Raw genomic sequence first — 17,150 nt, 5'->3', positions numbered from 1 at the left:
AGCAGTCTGCGGTGCTGCTGAGCTGACAGTGTCCAGCAGGTCCGTCATCAGTCATTACATAATAAATATATCTACCTGTCCGGCTGCAGTACTAGTGTGATATTATATATATATATATATATATTGATTTCATCTCATTATCATCCAGTCTATATTAGCAGCAGACACAGTACGGCAGTCCACGGCTGTAGCTACCTCTGTGTCGGCAGTCGCTCGTCCATCCATAATTGTATACCACCTACCCGTGGTTTTTTTTTTCTTTCTTCTTTATACATACTACTATAGTAGCTTACTGTAGCAGTCTGCGGTGCTGCTGAGCTGACAGTGTCCAGCAGGTCCGTCATCAGTCATTACATAATAAATATATCTACCTGTCCGGCTGCAGTACTAGTGTGATATTATATATATATATATATTGATTTCATCTCATTATCATCCAGTCTATATTAGCAGCAGACACAGTACGGTAGTCCACGGCTGTAGCTACCTCTGTGTCGGCAGTCGCTCGTCCATCCATAATTGTATACCACCTACCCGTGGTTTTTTCTTTTCTTTCTTCTTTATACATACTACTATAGTAGCTTACTGTAGCAGTCTGCGGTGCTGCTGAGCTGACAGTGTCCAGCAGGTCCGTCATCAGTCATTACATAATAAATATATCTACCTGTCCGGCTGCAGTACTAGTGTGATATTATATATATATATATTGATTTCATCTCATTATCATCCAGTCTATATTAGCAGCAGACACAGTACGGTAGTCCACGGCTGTAGCTACCTCTGTGTCGGCAGTCGCTCGTCCATCCATAATTGTATACCACCTACCCGTGGTTTTTTTTTTCTTTCTTCTTTATACATACTACTATAGTAGCTTACTGTAGCAGTCTGCGGTGCTGCTGAGCTGACAGTGTCCAGCAGGTCCGTCATCAGTCATTACATAATAAATATATCTACCTGTCCGGCTGCAGTACTAGTGTGATATTATATATATATATATTGATTTCATCTCATTATCATCCAGTCTATATTAGCAGCAGACACAGTACGATAGTCCACGGCTGTAGCTACCTCTGTGTCGGCAGTCGCTCGTCCATCCATAATTGTATACCACCTACCCGTGGTTTTTTTTTTCTTTCTTCTTTATACATACTACTATAGTAGCTTACTGTAGCAGTCTGCGGTGCTGCTGAGCTGACAGTGTCCAGCAGGTCCGTCATCAGTCATTACATAATAAATATATCTACCTGTCCGGCTGCAGTACTAGTGTGATATTATATATATATATATATATATTGATTTCATCTCATTATCATCCAGTCTATATTAGCAGCAGACACAGTACGGTAGTCCACGGCTGTAGCTACCTCTGTGTCGGCAGTCGCTCGTCCATCCATAATTGTATACCACCTACCCGTGTTTTTTTTTTCTTTCTTCTTTATACATACTACTATAGTAGCTTACTGTAGCAGTCTGCGGTGCTGCTGAGCTGACAGTGTCCAGCAGGTCCGTCATCAGTCATTACATAATAAATATATCTACCTGTCCGGCTGCAGTACTAGTGTGATATTATATATATATATATATTGATTTCATCTCATTATCATCCAGTCTATATTAGCAGCAGACACAGTACGGTAGTCCACGGCTGTAGCTACCTCTGTGTCGGCAGTCGCTCGTCCATCCATAATTGTATACCACCTACCCGTGGTTTTTTTTTTCTTTCTTCTTTATACATACTACTATAGTAGCTTACTGTAGCAGTCTGCGGTGCTGCTGAGCTGACAGTGTCCAGCAGGTCCGTCATCAGTCATTACATAATAAATATATCTACCTGTCCGGCTGCAGTACTAGTGTGATATTATATATACATATATATATTGATTTCATCTCATTATCATCCAGTCTATATTAGCAGCAGACACAGTACGGTAGTCCACGGCTGTAGCTACCTCTGTGTCGGCAGTCGCTCGTCCATCCATAATTGTATACCACCTACCCGTGGTTTTTTTTTTCTTTCTTCTTTATACATACTACTATAGTAGCTTACTGTAGCAGTCTGCGGTGCTGCTGAGCTGACAGTGTCCAGCAGGTCCGTCATCAGTCATTACATAATAAATATATCTACCTGTCCGGCTGCAGTACTAGTGTGATATTATATATATATATATATTGATTTCATCTCATTATCATCCAGTCTATATTAGCAGCAGACACAGTACGGTAGTCCACGGCTGTAGCTACCTCTGTGTCGGCAGTCGCTCGTCCATCCATAATTGTATACCACCTACCCGTGGTTTTTTTTCTTTCTTCTTTATACATACTACTATAGTAGCTTACTGTAGCAGTCTGCGGTGCTGCTGAGCTGACAGTGTCCAGCAGGTCCGTCATCAGTCATTACATAATAAATATATCTACCTGTCCGGCTGCAGTACTAGTGTGATATTATATATATATATATTGATTTCATCTCATTATCATCCAGTCTATATTAGCAGCAGACACAGTACGGTAGTCCACGGCTGTAGCTACATCTGTGTCGGCAGTCGCTCGTCCATCCATAATTGTATACCACCTACCCGTGTTTTTTTTCTTTTCTTTCTTCTTTATACATACTACTATAGTAGCTTACTGTAGCAGTCTGCGGTGCTGCTGAGCTGACAGTGTCCAGCAGGTCCGTCATCAGTCATTACATAATAAATATATCTACCTGTCCGGCTGCAGTACTAGTGTGATATTATATATATATATATATTGATTTCATCTCATTATCATCCAGTCTATATTAGCAGCAGACACAGTACGGCAGTCCACGGCTGTAGCTACCTCTGTGTCGGCAGTCGCTCGTCCATCCATAATTGTATACCACCTACCCGTGGTTTTTTTTTTCTTTCTTCTTTATACATACTACTATAGTAGCTTACTGTAGCAGTCTGCGGTGCTGCTGAGCTGACAGTGTCCAGCAGGTCCGTCATCAGTCATTACATAATAAATATATCTACCTGTCCGGCTGCAGTACTAGTGTGATATTATATATATATATATATTGATTTCATCTCATTATCATCCAGTCTATATTAGCAGCAGACACAGTACGGTAGTCCACGGCTGTAGCTACCTCTGTGTCGGCAGTCGCTCGTCCATCCATAATTGTATACCACCTACCCGTGGTTTTTTCTTTTCTTTCTTCTTTATACATACTACTATAGTAGCTTACTGTAGCAGTCTGCGGTGCTGCTGAGCTGACAGTGTCCAGCAGGTCCGTCATCAGTCATTACGTAATAAATATATCTACCTGTCCGGCTGCAGTACTAGTGTGATATTATATATATATATATTGATTTCATCTCATTATCATCCAGTCTATATTAGCAGCAGACACAGTACGGTAGTCCACGGCTGTAGCTACCTCTGTGTCGGCAGTCGCTCGTCCATCCATAATTGTATACCACCTACCCGTGGTTTTTTTTTCTTTCTTCTTTATACATACTACTATAGTAGCTTACTGTAGCAGTCTGCGGTGCTGCTGAGCTGACAGTGTCCAGCAGGTCCGTCATCAGTCATTACATAATAAATATATCTACCTGTCCGGCTGCAGTACTAGTGTGATATTATATATATATATATTGATTTCATCTCATTATCATCCAGTCTATATTAGCAGCAGACACAGTACGATAGTCCACGGCTGGAGCTACCTCTGTGTCGGCAGTCGCTCGTCCATCCATAATTGTATACCACCTACCCGTGGTTTTTTTTTTCTTTCTTCTTTATACATACTACTATAGTAGCTTACTGTAGCAGTCTGCGGTGCTGCTGAGCTGACAGTGTCCAGCAGGTCCGTCATCAGTCATTACATAATAAATATATCTACCTGTCCGGCTGCAGTACTAGTGTGATATTATATATATATATATATATATATTGATTTCATCTCATTATCATCCAGTCTATATTAGCAGCAGACACAGTACGGTAGTCCACGGCTGTATCTACCTCTGTGTCGGCAGTCGCTCGTCCATCCATAATTGTATACCACCTACCCGTGTTTTTTTTTTTCTTTCTTCTTTATACATACTACTATAGTAGCTTACTGTAGCAGTCTGCGGTGCTGCTGAGCTGACAGTGTCCAGCAGGTCCGTCATCAGTCATTACATAATAAATATATCTACCTGTCCGGCTGCAGTACTAGTGTGATATTATATATATATATATTGATTTCATCTCATTATCATCCAGTCTATATTAGCAGCAGACACAGTACGGTAGTCCACGGCTGTAGCTACCTCTGTGTCGGCAGTCGCTCGTCCATCCATAATTGTATACCACCTACCCGTGGTTTTTCTTTTCTTTCTTCTTTATACATACTACTATAGTAGCTTACTGTAGCAGTCTGCGGTGCTGCTGAGCTGACAGTGTCCAGCAGGTCCGTCATCAGTCATTACATAATAAATATATCTACCTGTCCGGCTGCAGTACTAGTGTGATATTATATATACATATATATATTGATTTCATCTCATTATCATCCAGTCTATATTAGCAGCAGACACAGTACGGTAGTCCACGGCTGTAGCTACCTCTGTGTCGGCAGTCGCTCGTCCATCCATAATTGTATACCACCTACCCGTGGTTTTTTTTTTCTTTCTTCTTTATACATACTACTATAGTAGCTTACTGTAGCAGTCTGCGGTGCTGCTGAGCTGACAGTGTCCAGCAGGTCCGTCATCAGTCATTACATAATAAATATATCTACCCGTCCGGCTGCAGTACTAGTGTGATATTATATATATATATATATTGATTTCATCTCATTATCATCCAGTCTATATTAGCAGCAGACACAGTACGGTAGTCCACGGCTGTAGCTACCTCTGTGTCGGCAGTCGCTCGTCCATCCATAATTGTATACCACCTACCCGTGGTTTTTTTTTCTTTCTTCTTTATACATACTACTATAGTAGCTTACTGTAGCAGTCTGCGGTGCTGCTGAGCTGACAGTGTCCAGCAGGTCCGTCATCAGTCATTACATAATAAATATATCTACCTGTCCGGCTGCAGTACTAGTGTGATATTATATATATATATATATTGATTTCATCTCATTATCATCCAGTCTATATTAGCAGCAGACACAGTACGGTAGTCCACGGCTGTAGCTACCTCTGTGTCGGCAGTCGCTCGTCCATCCATAATAGTATACCACCTACCAGTGGTTTTTTTTTTCTTCTTTATACATACTACTATAGTAGCTTACTGTAGCAGTCTGCGGTGCTGCTGAGCTGACAGTGTCCAGCAGGTCCGTCATCAGTCATTACATAATAAATATATCTACCTGTCCGGCTGCAGTACTAGTGTGATATTATATATATATATATTGATTTCATCTCATTATCATCCAGTCTATATTAGCAGCAGACACAGTACGGTAGTCCACGGCTGTAGCTACATCTGTGTCGGCAGTCGCTCGTCCATCCATAATTGTATACCACCTACCCGTGTTTTTTTTCTTTTCTTTCTTCTTTATACATACTACTATAGTAGCTTACTGTAGCAGTCTGCGGTACTGCTGAGCTGACAGTGTCCAGCAGGTCCGTCATCAGTCATTACATAATAAATATATCTACCTGTCCGGCTGCAGTACTAGTGTGATATTATATATATATATATATTGATTTCATCTCATTATCATCCAGTCTATATTAGCAGCAGACACAGTACGGTAGTCCACGGCTGTAGCTACCTCTGTGTCGGCAGTCGCTCGTCCATCCATAATTGTATACCACCTACCCGTGGTTTTTTTTTTCTTTCTTCTTTATACATACTACTATAGTAGCTTACTGTAGCAGTCTGCGGTGCTGCTGAGCTGACAGTGTCCAGCAGGTCCGTCATCAGTCATTACATAATAAATATATCTACCTGTCCGGCTGCAGTACTAGTGTGATATTATATATATATATATTGATTTCATCTCATTATCATCCAGTCTATATTAGCAGCAGACACAGTACGGTAGTCCACGGCTGTAGCTACCTCTGTGTCGGCAGTCGCTCGTCCATCCATAATTGTATACCACCTACCCGTGGTTTTTTTCTTTTCTTTCTTCTTTATACATACTACTATAGTAGCTTACTGTAGCAGTCTGCGGTGCTGCTGAGCTGACAGTGTCCAGCAGGTCCGTCATCAGTCATTACATAATAAATATATCTACCTGTCCGGCTGCAGTACTAGTGTGATATTATATATATATATATATATTGATTTCATCTCATTATCATCCAGTCTATATTAGCAGCAGACACAGTATGATAGTCCACGGCTGTAGCTACCTCTGTGTCGGCAGTCGCTCGTCCATCCATAATTGTATACCACCTACCCGTGGTTTTTTTTTTCTTTCTTCTTTATACATACTACTATAGTAGCTTACTGTAGCAGTCTGCGGTGCTGCTGAGCTGACAGTGTCCAGCAGGTCCGTCATCAGTCATTACATAATAAATATATCTACCTGTCCGGCTGCAGTACTAGTGTGATATTATATATATATATATATATTGATTTCATCTCATTATCATCCAGTCTATATTAGCAGCAGACACAGTACGGTAGTCCACGGCTGTAGCTACCTCTGTGTCGGCAGTCGCTCGTCCATCCATAATAGTATACCACCTACCAGTGTTTTTTTTTCTTCTTCTTTATACATACTACTATAGTAGCTTACTGTAGCAGTCTGCGGTGCTGCTGAGCTGACAGTGTCCAGCAGGTCCGTCATCAGTCATTACATAATAAATATATCTACCTGTCCGGCTGCAGTACTAGTGTGATATTATATATATATATATTGATTTCATCTCATTATCATCCAGTCTATATTAGCAGCAGACACAGTACGGTAGTCCACGGCTGTAGCTACATCTGTGTCGGCAGTCGCTCGTCCATCCATAATTGTATACCACCTACCCGTGTTTTTTTTCTTTTCTTTCTTCTTTATACATACTACTATAGTAGCTTACTGTAGCAGTCTGCGGTGCTGCTGAGCTGACAGTGTCCAGCAGGTCCGTCATCAGTCATTACATAATAAATATATCTACCTGTCCGGCTGCAGTACTAGTGTGATATTATATATATATATATTGATTTCATCTCATTATCATCCAGTCTATATTAGCAGCAGACACAGTACGGTAGTCCACGGCTGTAGCTACCTCTGTGTCGGCAGTCGCTCGTCCATCCATAATTGTATACCACCTACCCGTGTTTTTTCTTTTCTTTCTTTCTTCTTTATACATACTACTATAGTAGCTTACTGTAGCAGTCTGCAGTGCTGCTGAGCTGACAGTGTCCAGCAGGTCCGTCATCAGTCATTACATAATAAATATATCTACCTGTCCGGCTGCAGTACTAGTGTGATATTATATATATATATATATATAGATTTCATCTCATTATCATCCAGTCTATATTAGCAGCAGACACAGTACGGTAGTCCACGGCTGTAGCTACCTCTGTGTCGGCAGTCGCTCGTCCATCCATAATTGTATACCACCTACCCGTGGTTTTTTTCTTTCTTCTTTATACATACTACTATAGTAGCTTACTGTAGCAGTCTGCGGTGCTGCTGAGCTGACAGTGTCCAGCAGGTCCGTCATCAGTCATTACATAATAAATATATCTACCTGTCCGGCTGCAGTACTAGTGTGATATTATATATATATATATTGATTTCATCTCATTATCATCCAGTCTATATTAGCAGCAGACACAGTACGGTAGTCCACGGCTGTAGCTACCTCTGTGTCGGCAGTCGCTCGTCCATCCATAATTGTATACCACCTACCCGTGTTTTTTTTCTTTTCTTTCTTCTTTATACATACTACTATAGTAGCTTACTGTAGCAGTCTGCGGTGCTGCTGAGCTGACAGTGTCCAGCAGGTCCGTCATCAGTCATTACATAATAAATATATCTACCTGTCCGGCTGCAGTACTAGTGTGATATTATATATATATATATTGATTTCATCTCATTATCATCCAGTCTATATTAGCAGCAGACACAGTACGATAGTCCACGGCTGTAGCTACCTCTGTGTCGGCAGTCGCTCGTCCATCCATAATTGTATACCACCTACCCGTGGTTTTTTTTTTCTTTCTTCTTTATACATACTACTATAGTAGCTTACTGTAGCAGTCTGCGGTGCTGCTGAGCTGACAGTGTCCAGCAGGTCCGTCATTAGTCATTACATAATAAATATATCTACCTGTCCGGCTGCAGTACTAGTGTGATATTATATATATATATATTGATTTCATCTCATTATCATCCAGTCTATATTAGCAGCAGACCCAGTACGGTAGTCCACGGCTGTAGCTACCTCTGTGTCGGCAGTCGCTCGTCCATCCATAATTGTATACCACCTACCCGTGGTTTTTTTTTTCTTTCTTCTTTATACATACTACTATAGTAGCTTACTGTAGCAGTCTGCGGTGCTGCTGAGCTGACAGTGTCCAGCAGGTCCGTCATCAGTCATTACATAATAAATATATCTACCTGTCCGGCTGCAGTACTAGTGTGATATTATATATATATATATATTGATTTCATTTCATTATCATCCAGTCTATATTAGCAGCAGACACAGTACGGTAGTCCACGGCTGTAGCTACCTCTGTGTCGGCAGTCGCTCGTCCATCCATAATTGTATACCACCTACCCGTGGTTTTTTTCTTTTTCTTTCTTCTTTATACATACTACTATAGTAGCTTACTGTAGCAGTCTGCGGTGCTGCTGAGCTGACAGTGTCCAGCAGGTCCGTCATCAGTCATTACATAATAAATATATCTACCTGTCCGGCTGCAGTACTAGTGTGATATTATATATATATATATATATATATTGATTTCATCTCATTATCATCCAGTCTATATTAGCAGCAGACACAGTACGGTAGTCCACGGCTGTAGCTACCTCTGTGTCGGCAGTCGCTCGTCCATCCATAATTGTATACCACCTACCCGTGGTTTTTTTCTTTTTCTTTCTTCTTTATACATACTACTATAGTAGCTTACTGTAGCAGTCTGCGGTGCTGCTGAGCTGACAGTGTCCAGCAGGTCTGTCATCAGTCATTACATAATAAATATATCTACCTGTCCGGCTGCAGTACTAGTGTGATATTATATATATATATATATATATTGATTTCATCTCATTATCATCCAGTCTATATTAGCAGCAGACACAGTACGGTAGTCCACGGCTGTAGCTACCTCTGTGTCGGCAGTCGCTCGTCCATCCATAATTGTATACCACCTACCCGTGGTTTTTTTCTTTTTCTTTCTTCTTTATACATACTACTATAGTAGCTTACTGTAGCAGTCTGCGGTGCTGCTGAGCTGACAGTGTCCAGCAGGTCCGTCATCAGTCATTACATAATAAATATATCTACCTGTCCGGCTGCAGTACTAGTGTGATATTATATATATATATATATTGATTTCATCTCATTATCATCCAGTCTATATTAGCAGCAGACACAGTACGGTAGTCCACGGCTGTAGCTACCTCTGTGTCGGCAGTCGCTCGTCCATCCATAATTGTATACCACCTACCCGTGGTTTTTTTTTTTCTTTCTTCTTTATACATACTACTATAGTAGCTTACTGTAGCAGTCTGCGGTGCTGCTGAGCTGACAGTGTCCAACAGGTCCGTCATCAGTCATTACATAATAAATATATCTACCTGTCCGGCTGCAGTACTAGTGTGATATTATATATATATATATTGATTTCATCTCATTATCATCCAGTCTATATTAGCAGCAGACACAGTACGGTAGTCCACGGCTGTAGCTACCTCTGTGTCGGCAGTCGCTCGTCCATCCATAAGTATACTAGTATCCATCCATCTCCATAGTTTACCTGAGGTGCCTTTTAGTTGTGCCTATTAAAATATGGAGAACAAAAATGTTGAGGTTCCAAAATTAGGGAAAGATCAAGATCCACTTCCACCTCGTGCTGAAGCTGCTGCCACTAGTCATGGCCGAGACGATGAAATGCCAGCAACGTCGTCTGCCAAGGCCGATGCCCAATGTCATAGTACAGAGCATGTAAAATCCAAAACACCAAATATCAGTAAAAAAAGGACTCCAAAATCTAAAATAAAATTGTCGGAGGAGAAGCGTAAACTTGCCAATATGCCATTTACCACACGGAGTGGCAAGGAACGGCTGAGGCCCTGGCCTATGTTCATGGCTAGTGGTTCAGCTTCACATGAGGATGGAAGCACTCAGCCTCTCGCTAGAAAAATGAAAAGACTCAAGCTGGCAAAAGCACCGCAAAGAACTGTGCGTTCTTCGAAATCCCAAATCCATAAGGAGAGTCCAATTGTGTCGGTTGCGATGCCTGACCTTCCCAACGCTGGACGTGAAGAGCATGCGCCTTCCACCATTTGCACGCCCCCTGCAAGTGCTGGAAGGAGCACCCGCAGTCCAGTTCCTGATAGTCAGATTGAAGATGTCAGTGTTGAAGTACACCAGGATGAGGAGGATATGGGTGTTGCTGGCGCTGGGGAGGAAATTGACAAGGAGGATTCTGATGGTGAGGTGGTTTGTTTAAGTCAGGCACCCGGGGAGACACCTGTTGTCCGTGGGAGGAATATGGCCGTTGACATGCCTGGTGAAAATACCAAAAAAATCAGCTCTTCGGTGTGGAAGTATTTCAACAGAAATGCGGACAACATTTGTCAAGCCGTGTGTTGCCTTTGTCAAGCTGTAATAAGTAGGGGTAAGGACGTTAACCACCTCGGAACATCCTCCCTTATACGTCACCTGCAGCGCATTCATAATAAGTCAGTGACAAGTTCAAAAACTTTGGGCGACAGCGGAAGCAGTCCACTGACCAGTAAATCCCTTCCTCTTGTAACCAAGCTCACGCAAACCACCCCACCAACTCCCTCAGTGTCAATTTCCTCCTTCCCCAGGAATGCCAATAGTCCTGCAGGCCATGTCACTGGCAATTCTGACGATTCCTCTCCTGCCTGGGATTCCTCCGATGCATCCTTGCGTGTAACGCCTACTGCTGCTGGCGCTGCTGTTGTTGCTGCTGGGAGTCGATGGTCATCCCAGAGGGGAAATCGTAAGACCACTTTTACTACTTCCACCAAGCAATTGACTGTCCAACAGTCCTTTGCGAGGAAGATGAAATATCACAGCAGTCATCCTGCTGCAAAGCGGATAACTGAGGCCTTGGCATCCTGGGTGGTGAGAAACGTGGTTCCGGTATCCATCATTACTGCAGAGCCAACTAGAGACTTGTTGGAGGTACTGTGTCCCCGGTACCAAATACCATCTAGGTTCCATTTCTCTAGGCAGGCGATACCGAAAATGTACACAGACCTCAGAAAAAGAGTCACCAGTGTCCTAAAAAATGCAGCTGTACCCAATGTCCACTTAACCACGGACATGTGGACAAGTGGAGCAGGGCAGGGTCAGGACTATATGACTGTGACAGCCCACTGGGTAGATGTATGGACTCCCGCCGCAAGAACAGCAGCAGCGGCACCAGTAGCAGCATCTCGCAAACGCCAACTCTTTCCTAGGCAGGCTTCGCTTTGTATCACCGGTTTCCAGAATACGCACACAGCTGAAAACCTCTTACGGCAACTGAGGAAGATCATCGCGGAATGGCTTACCCCAATTGGACTCTCCTGTGGATTTGTGGCATCGGACAACGCCAGCAATATTGTGTGTGCATTAAATATGGGCAAATTCCAGCACGTCCCATGTTTTGCACATACCTTGAATTTGGTGGTGCAGAATTTTTTAAAAAACGACAGGGGCGTGCAAGAGATGCTGTCGGTGGCCAGAAGAATTGCGGGACACTTTCGGCGTACAGGCACCACGTACAGAAGACTGGAGCAACACCAAAAACGCCTGAACCTGCCCTGCCATCATCTGAAGCAAGAAGTGGTAACGAGGTGGAATTCAACCCTATATATGCTTCAGAGGTTGGAGGAGCAGCAAAAGGCCATTCAAGCTATACAATTCAGCACGATATAGGAGGTGGAATGCACCTGTCTCAAGCGCAGTGGAGAATGATTTCAACGTTGTGCAAGGTTCTGCTGCCCTTTGAACTTGCCACACGTGAAGTCAGTTCAGACACTGCCAGCCTGAGTCAGGTCATTCCCCTCATCAGGCTTTTGCAGAAGAAGCTGGAGACATTGAAGGAGGAGCTAACACGGAGCGATTCCGCTAGGCATGTGGGACTTGTGGATGGAGCCCTTAATTCGCTTAACAAGGATTCACGGGTGGTCAATCTGTTGAAATCAGAGCACTACATTTTGGCCACCGTGCTCGATCCTAGATTTAAAACCTACCTTGGATCTCTCTTTCCGGCAGACACAAGTCTGCTGGGGTTCAAAGACCTGCTGGTGAGAAAATTGTCAAGTCAAGCGGAACGCGACCTGTCAACATCTCCTCCTTCACATTCTCCCGCAACTGGGGGTGCGAGGAAAGGCTCAGAATTCCGAGCCCACCCGCTGGCGGTGATGCAGGGCAGTCTGGAGCGACTGCTGATGCTGACATCTGGTCCGGACTGAAGGACCTGTCAACGATTACGGACATGTCGTCTACTGTCACTGCATATGATTCTCTCCCCATTGAAAGAATGGTGGAGGATTATATGAGTGACCGTATCCAAGTAGGCACGTCACACAGTCCGTACTTATACTGGCAGGAAAAAGAGGCAATTTGGAGGCCCTTGCACAAACTGGCTTTATTCTACCTAAGTTGCCCTCCCACAAGTGTGTACTCCGAAAGAGTGTTTAGTGCCGCCGCTCACCTTGTCAGCAATCGGCGTACGAGGTTACTTCCAGAAAATGTGGAGAAGATGATGTTCATTAAAATGAATTATAATCAATTCCTCCGTGGAGACATTGACCAGCAGCAATTGCCTCCACAAAGTACACAAGGAGCTGAGATGGTGGATTCCAGTGGGGACGAATTGATAATCTGTGAGGAGGGGGATGTACACGGTGATATATCGGAGGATGATGATGAGGTGGACATCTTGCCTCTGTAGAGCCAGTTTGTGCAAGGAGAGATTAATTGCTTCTTTTTTGGTGGGGGTCCAAACCAACCCGTCATTTCAGTCACAGTCGTGTGGCAGACCCTGTCACTGAAATGATGGGTTGGTTAAAGTGTGCATGTCCTGTTTATACAACATAAGGGTGGGTGGGAGGGCCCAAGGACAATTCCATCTTGCACCTCTTTTTTCTTTAATTTTTCTTTGCGTCATGTGCTGTTTGGGGAGTGTTTTTTGGAGGGGCCATCCTGCGTGACACTGCAGTGCCACTCCTAGATGGGCCCGGTGTTTGTGTCGGCCACTAGGGTCGCTTATCTTACTCACACAGCTACCTCATTGCGCCTCTTTTTTCTTTGCGTCATGTGCTGTTTGGGGAGTGTTTTTTGGAAGGGCCATCCTGCGTGACACTGCAGTGCCACTCCTAGATGAGCCCGGTGTTTGTGTCGGCCACTAGGGTCGCTTATCTTACACAGCTACCTCATTGCGCCTCTTTTTTTCTTTGCGTCATGTGCTGTTTGGGGAGTGTTTTTTGGAAGGGCCATCCTGCGTGACACTGCAGTGCCACTCCTAGATGGGCCCGGTGTTTGTGTCGGCCACTAGGGTCGCTTATCTTACTCACACAGCTACCTCATTGCGCCTCTTTTTTTCTTTGCGTCATGTGCTGTTTGGGGAGTGTTTTTTGGAAGGGCCATCCTGCGTGACACTGCAGTGCCACTCCTAGATGGGCCAGGTGTTTGTGTCGGCCACTAGGGTCGCTTATCTTACTCACACAGCTACCTCATTGCGCCTCTTTTTTTCTTTGCGTCATGTGCTGTTTGGGGAGTGTTTTTTGGAAGGGCCATCCTGCGTGACACTGCAGTGCCACTCCAAGATGGGCCCGGTGTTTGTGTCGGCCACTAGGGTCGCTTATCTTACTCACACAGCTACCTCATTGCGCCTCTTTTTTTCTTTGCGTCATGTGCTGTTTGGGGAGTGTTTTTTGGAAGGGCCATCCTGCGTGACACTGCAGTGCCACTCCTAGATGGGCCCGGTGTTTGTGTCGGCCACTAGGGTCGCTTATCTTACTCACACAGCTACCTCATTGCGCCTCTTTTTTTCTTTGCGTCATGTGCTGTTTGGGGAGTGTTTTTTGGAAGGGCCATCCTGCGTGACACTGCAGTGCCACTCCTAGATGGGCCAGGTGTTTGTGTCGGCCACTAGGGTCGCTTATCTTACTCACACAGCTACCTCATTGCGCCTCTTTTTTTCTTTGCGTCATGTGCTGTTTGGGGAGTGTTTTTTGGAAGGGCCATCCTGCGTGACACTGCAGTGCCACTCCTAGATGGGCCCGGTGTTTGTGTCGGCCACTAGGGTCGCATATCTTACTCACACAGCTACCTCATTGCGCCTCTTTTTTTCTTTGCGTCATGTGCTGTTTGGGGAGTGTTTTTTGGAAGGGCCATCCTGCGTGACACTGCAGTGCCACTCCTAGATGGGCCCGGTGTTTGTGTCGGCCACTAGGGTCGCTTAGCTTAGTCATCCAGCGACCTCGGTGCAAATTTTAGGACTAAAAATAATATTGTGAGGTGTGAGGTATTCAGAATAGACTGAAAATGAGTGGAAATTATGGTTTTTGAGGTTAATAATACTTTGGGATCAAAATGACCCCCAAATTCTATGATTTAAGCTGTTTTTTAGTGTTTTTTTAAAAAAACACCCGAATCCAAAACACACCCGAATCCGACAAAAAAAATTCGGTGAGGTTTTGCCAAAACGCGGTCGAACCCAAAACACGGCCGCGGAACCGAACCCAAAACCAAAATACAAAACCCGAAAAATTTCAAGTGCACATCTCTAGTATAAATGTGTTTATCGTTCCTACAAATCTAACAAGCCCCAGCCCCAGTGCTTGCCAAGAACTGTTTATGTTTAGTCTCTGCTTTTGTTTCATGTTGTTACCATTATACCCCTTTTACACTGCCGCGGGTTATTGCCAGATTTACCCAGGTCACAGCTTGGTTTAAAAGGGCACTTGAAAAACAAACCAGTTTGAGGGACCTGGTAGCTACTAGGGTTGGACCCAGGTAACGGTGCAGCGTAAACAGTTCGACCCGGGTTATCCAACCCAGGTTAAGCTTAAAAGCGCTGATTGGCTGCGTATGCAGAGGTCCGTCTCAAGGGAATGTCTGTGAGTGACATGCAGGGCAGACCCAGGTTCAGTGTAAACGGGGCTCACCTGGGAATAACCCTGATCAAAGGTGCAGTGTAAACAGGGTCTGACCTGGGTTTGAACCAGGGTGGTCATTCCGAGTTGTTCGCTCGCTAGCTGCTTTTAGCAGCATTGCACACGCTAGGTCGCCGCCCTCTGGGAGGGTATCTTAGCATAGCAGAATTGCGACCTAGCGTGTGCAATGCTGCTAAAAGCAGCTAGCGAGCGAACAACTCGGAATGACCACCCTGGTTCAAACCCAGGTCAGACCCTGTTTACACTGCACCTTGGATCAGGGTTATTCCCAGGTGAGCCCCGAAAGATTAGCAGAATTGCTACTAAACAATTCCTTGCAGTTTCTGAGTAGCTCCAGACCTACTCCTAGATTGCGATCACTGCAGACTGTTTAGTTCCTGGTTTGACGTCACAAACACACCCTGCGTTCGGCCAGCCACTCCCCCGTTTCTCCAGCCACTCCTGCATTTTTACCTGGCATGCCTGCGTTTTTTAGCACACTCCCTGAAAACGCCAAGTTGCCGCCCAGAAACACCCACTTCCTGTCAATCACACTACGATCATTCGAGCGTTGAAAAAACGTTGCTCGAGCTTGTGCAAATCTCCAAAGTTTTGTGTTAAATAACTTAGCGCATGCGCGCTGCGTACCATGCGCATGCGCATTTTCCACCTAATCGCTGCGTTGCGAAAAACGGCAATGAGCGAACAACTCGGAATGACCACCCATGTACTGAGACCTGGGTCTGAACTGGGTTTTTGGTGTAAAAGTGGTATAACATTTTAAACATTGTAGTTCTAGTTTTTGCCGAAAACTTTTGCAGTCACTGATTTTTTTTTTTTTAAGTTAAAATAATAATTTGCTAGCTGTGACGGAAGGGCTGGTTCTGAAAAGACCGCACTGGTACAAATTACAGACCTCACTCTGCCAACCACACCTACAAGTTCTCTCTTAACCGTTGGAAGCTGGTTCTATTCCTTCCAATCACAGCAGGGAAAATATAGAGTTCCGACAGGAAATAATCAGAATTCCAGCACTTGTGTGGAATCTCATTCATACCAAGCTTTGTTTTTTTATTTTTTATTTTTTTATAAAATGTAATATAAGACGCTAGTTAAAGTTGTTTTTAGCTATTTATTGAGGGGGTGTATGACCAAAAAATAGCAAAAACATTAAAAGAAATATATCAATGAAAAAATTCACAGTATATGTTTAAACAGTTCCATTCCTCTGTCATGCCATCCCAACCACGGGCTACAGTGTTCCAGAGGGAGGGGGCACTCTCATCACAGCCGCCCTGCGTGTCACGCCCCCAGTGATTCAAACTGAAGCGTGTCCCTGATGCCACGCCACCTGTCTGCGAGGCAACACACCCTCTTCGAATGCCCTAATTAATGGCATGCACAGCACCAATTTCTGTGCAGTGTGCTGAAATACATGAGATTCGGCCATGTTGCCACTTGCGGCAACTCAGAATCAGGCCCACTGAGTCTGACAGATGCTTTGATTTTTCTTTTCGTGCCAACAATATTTTTTCCCCTTTAAGATAAGCTGGCCGTGCTGCAGTGCAGTTTTATTGGTGGCTGTAGGTTAAATATTTTTACTTCATTAGTACAAGCAAAGTCACACGTCTAGCAAAAACATATTGCAGACATAGGACGTGCAGTGCATAAAACATTAGCTAGTGTGTTACATAGAACCATAGAAACAAAATTTGACGTTAGATAAGAAAAATATGGCTCATCCAGTCTGCCTAATAGGGTTCAGAGGCAGAACTCTGGGAGGCAACAGAGTCATCTGCCGCCGGGCTCCTGCTCTGAAGGGGGCACCTCTCCTCCCATTCTGGGGCACAATTGAATTAAGTTAATTGATAGCTGT

This window comes from Pseudophryne corroboree, chromosome 8, assembly GCF_028390025.1.
Source record: "Pseudophryne corroboree isolate aPseCor3 chromosome 8, aPseCor3.hap2, whole genome shotgun sequence".
NCBI lineage: Eukaryota > Metazoa > Chordata > Amphibia > Anura > Myobatrachidae > Pseudophryne > Pseudophryne corroboree.
This window is presented reverse-complemented; position numbering follows the sequence as displayed.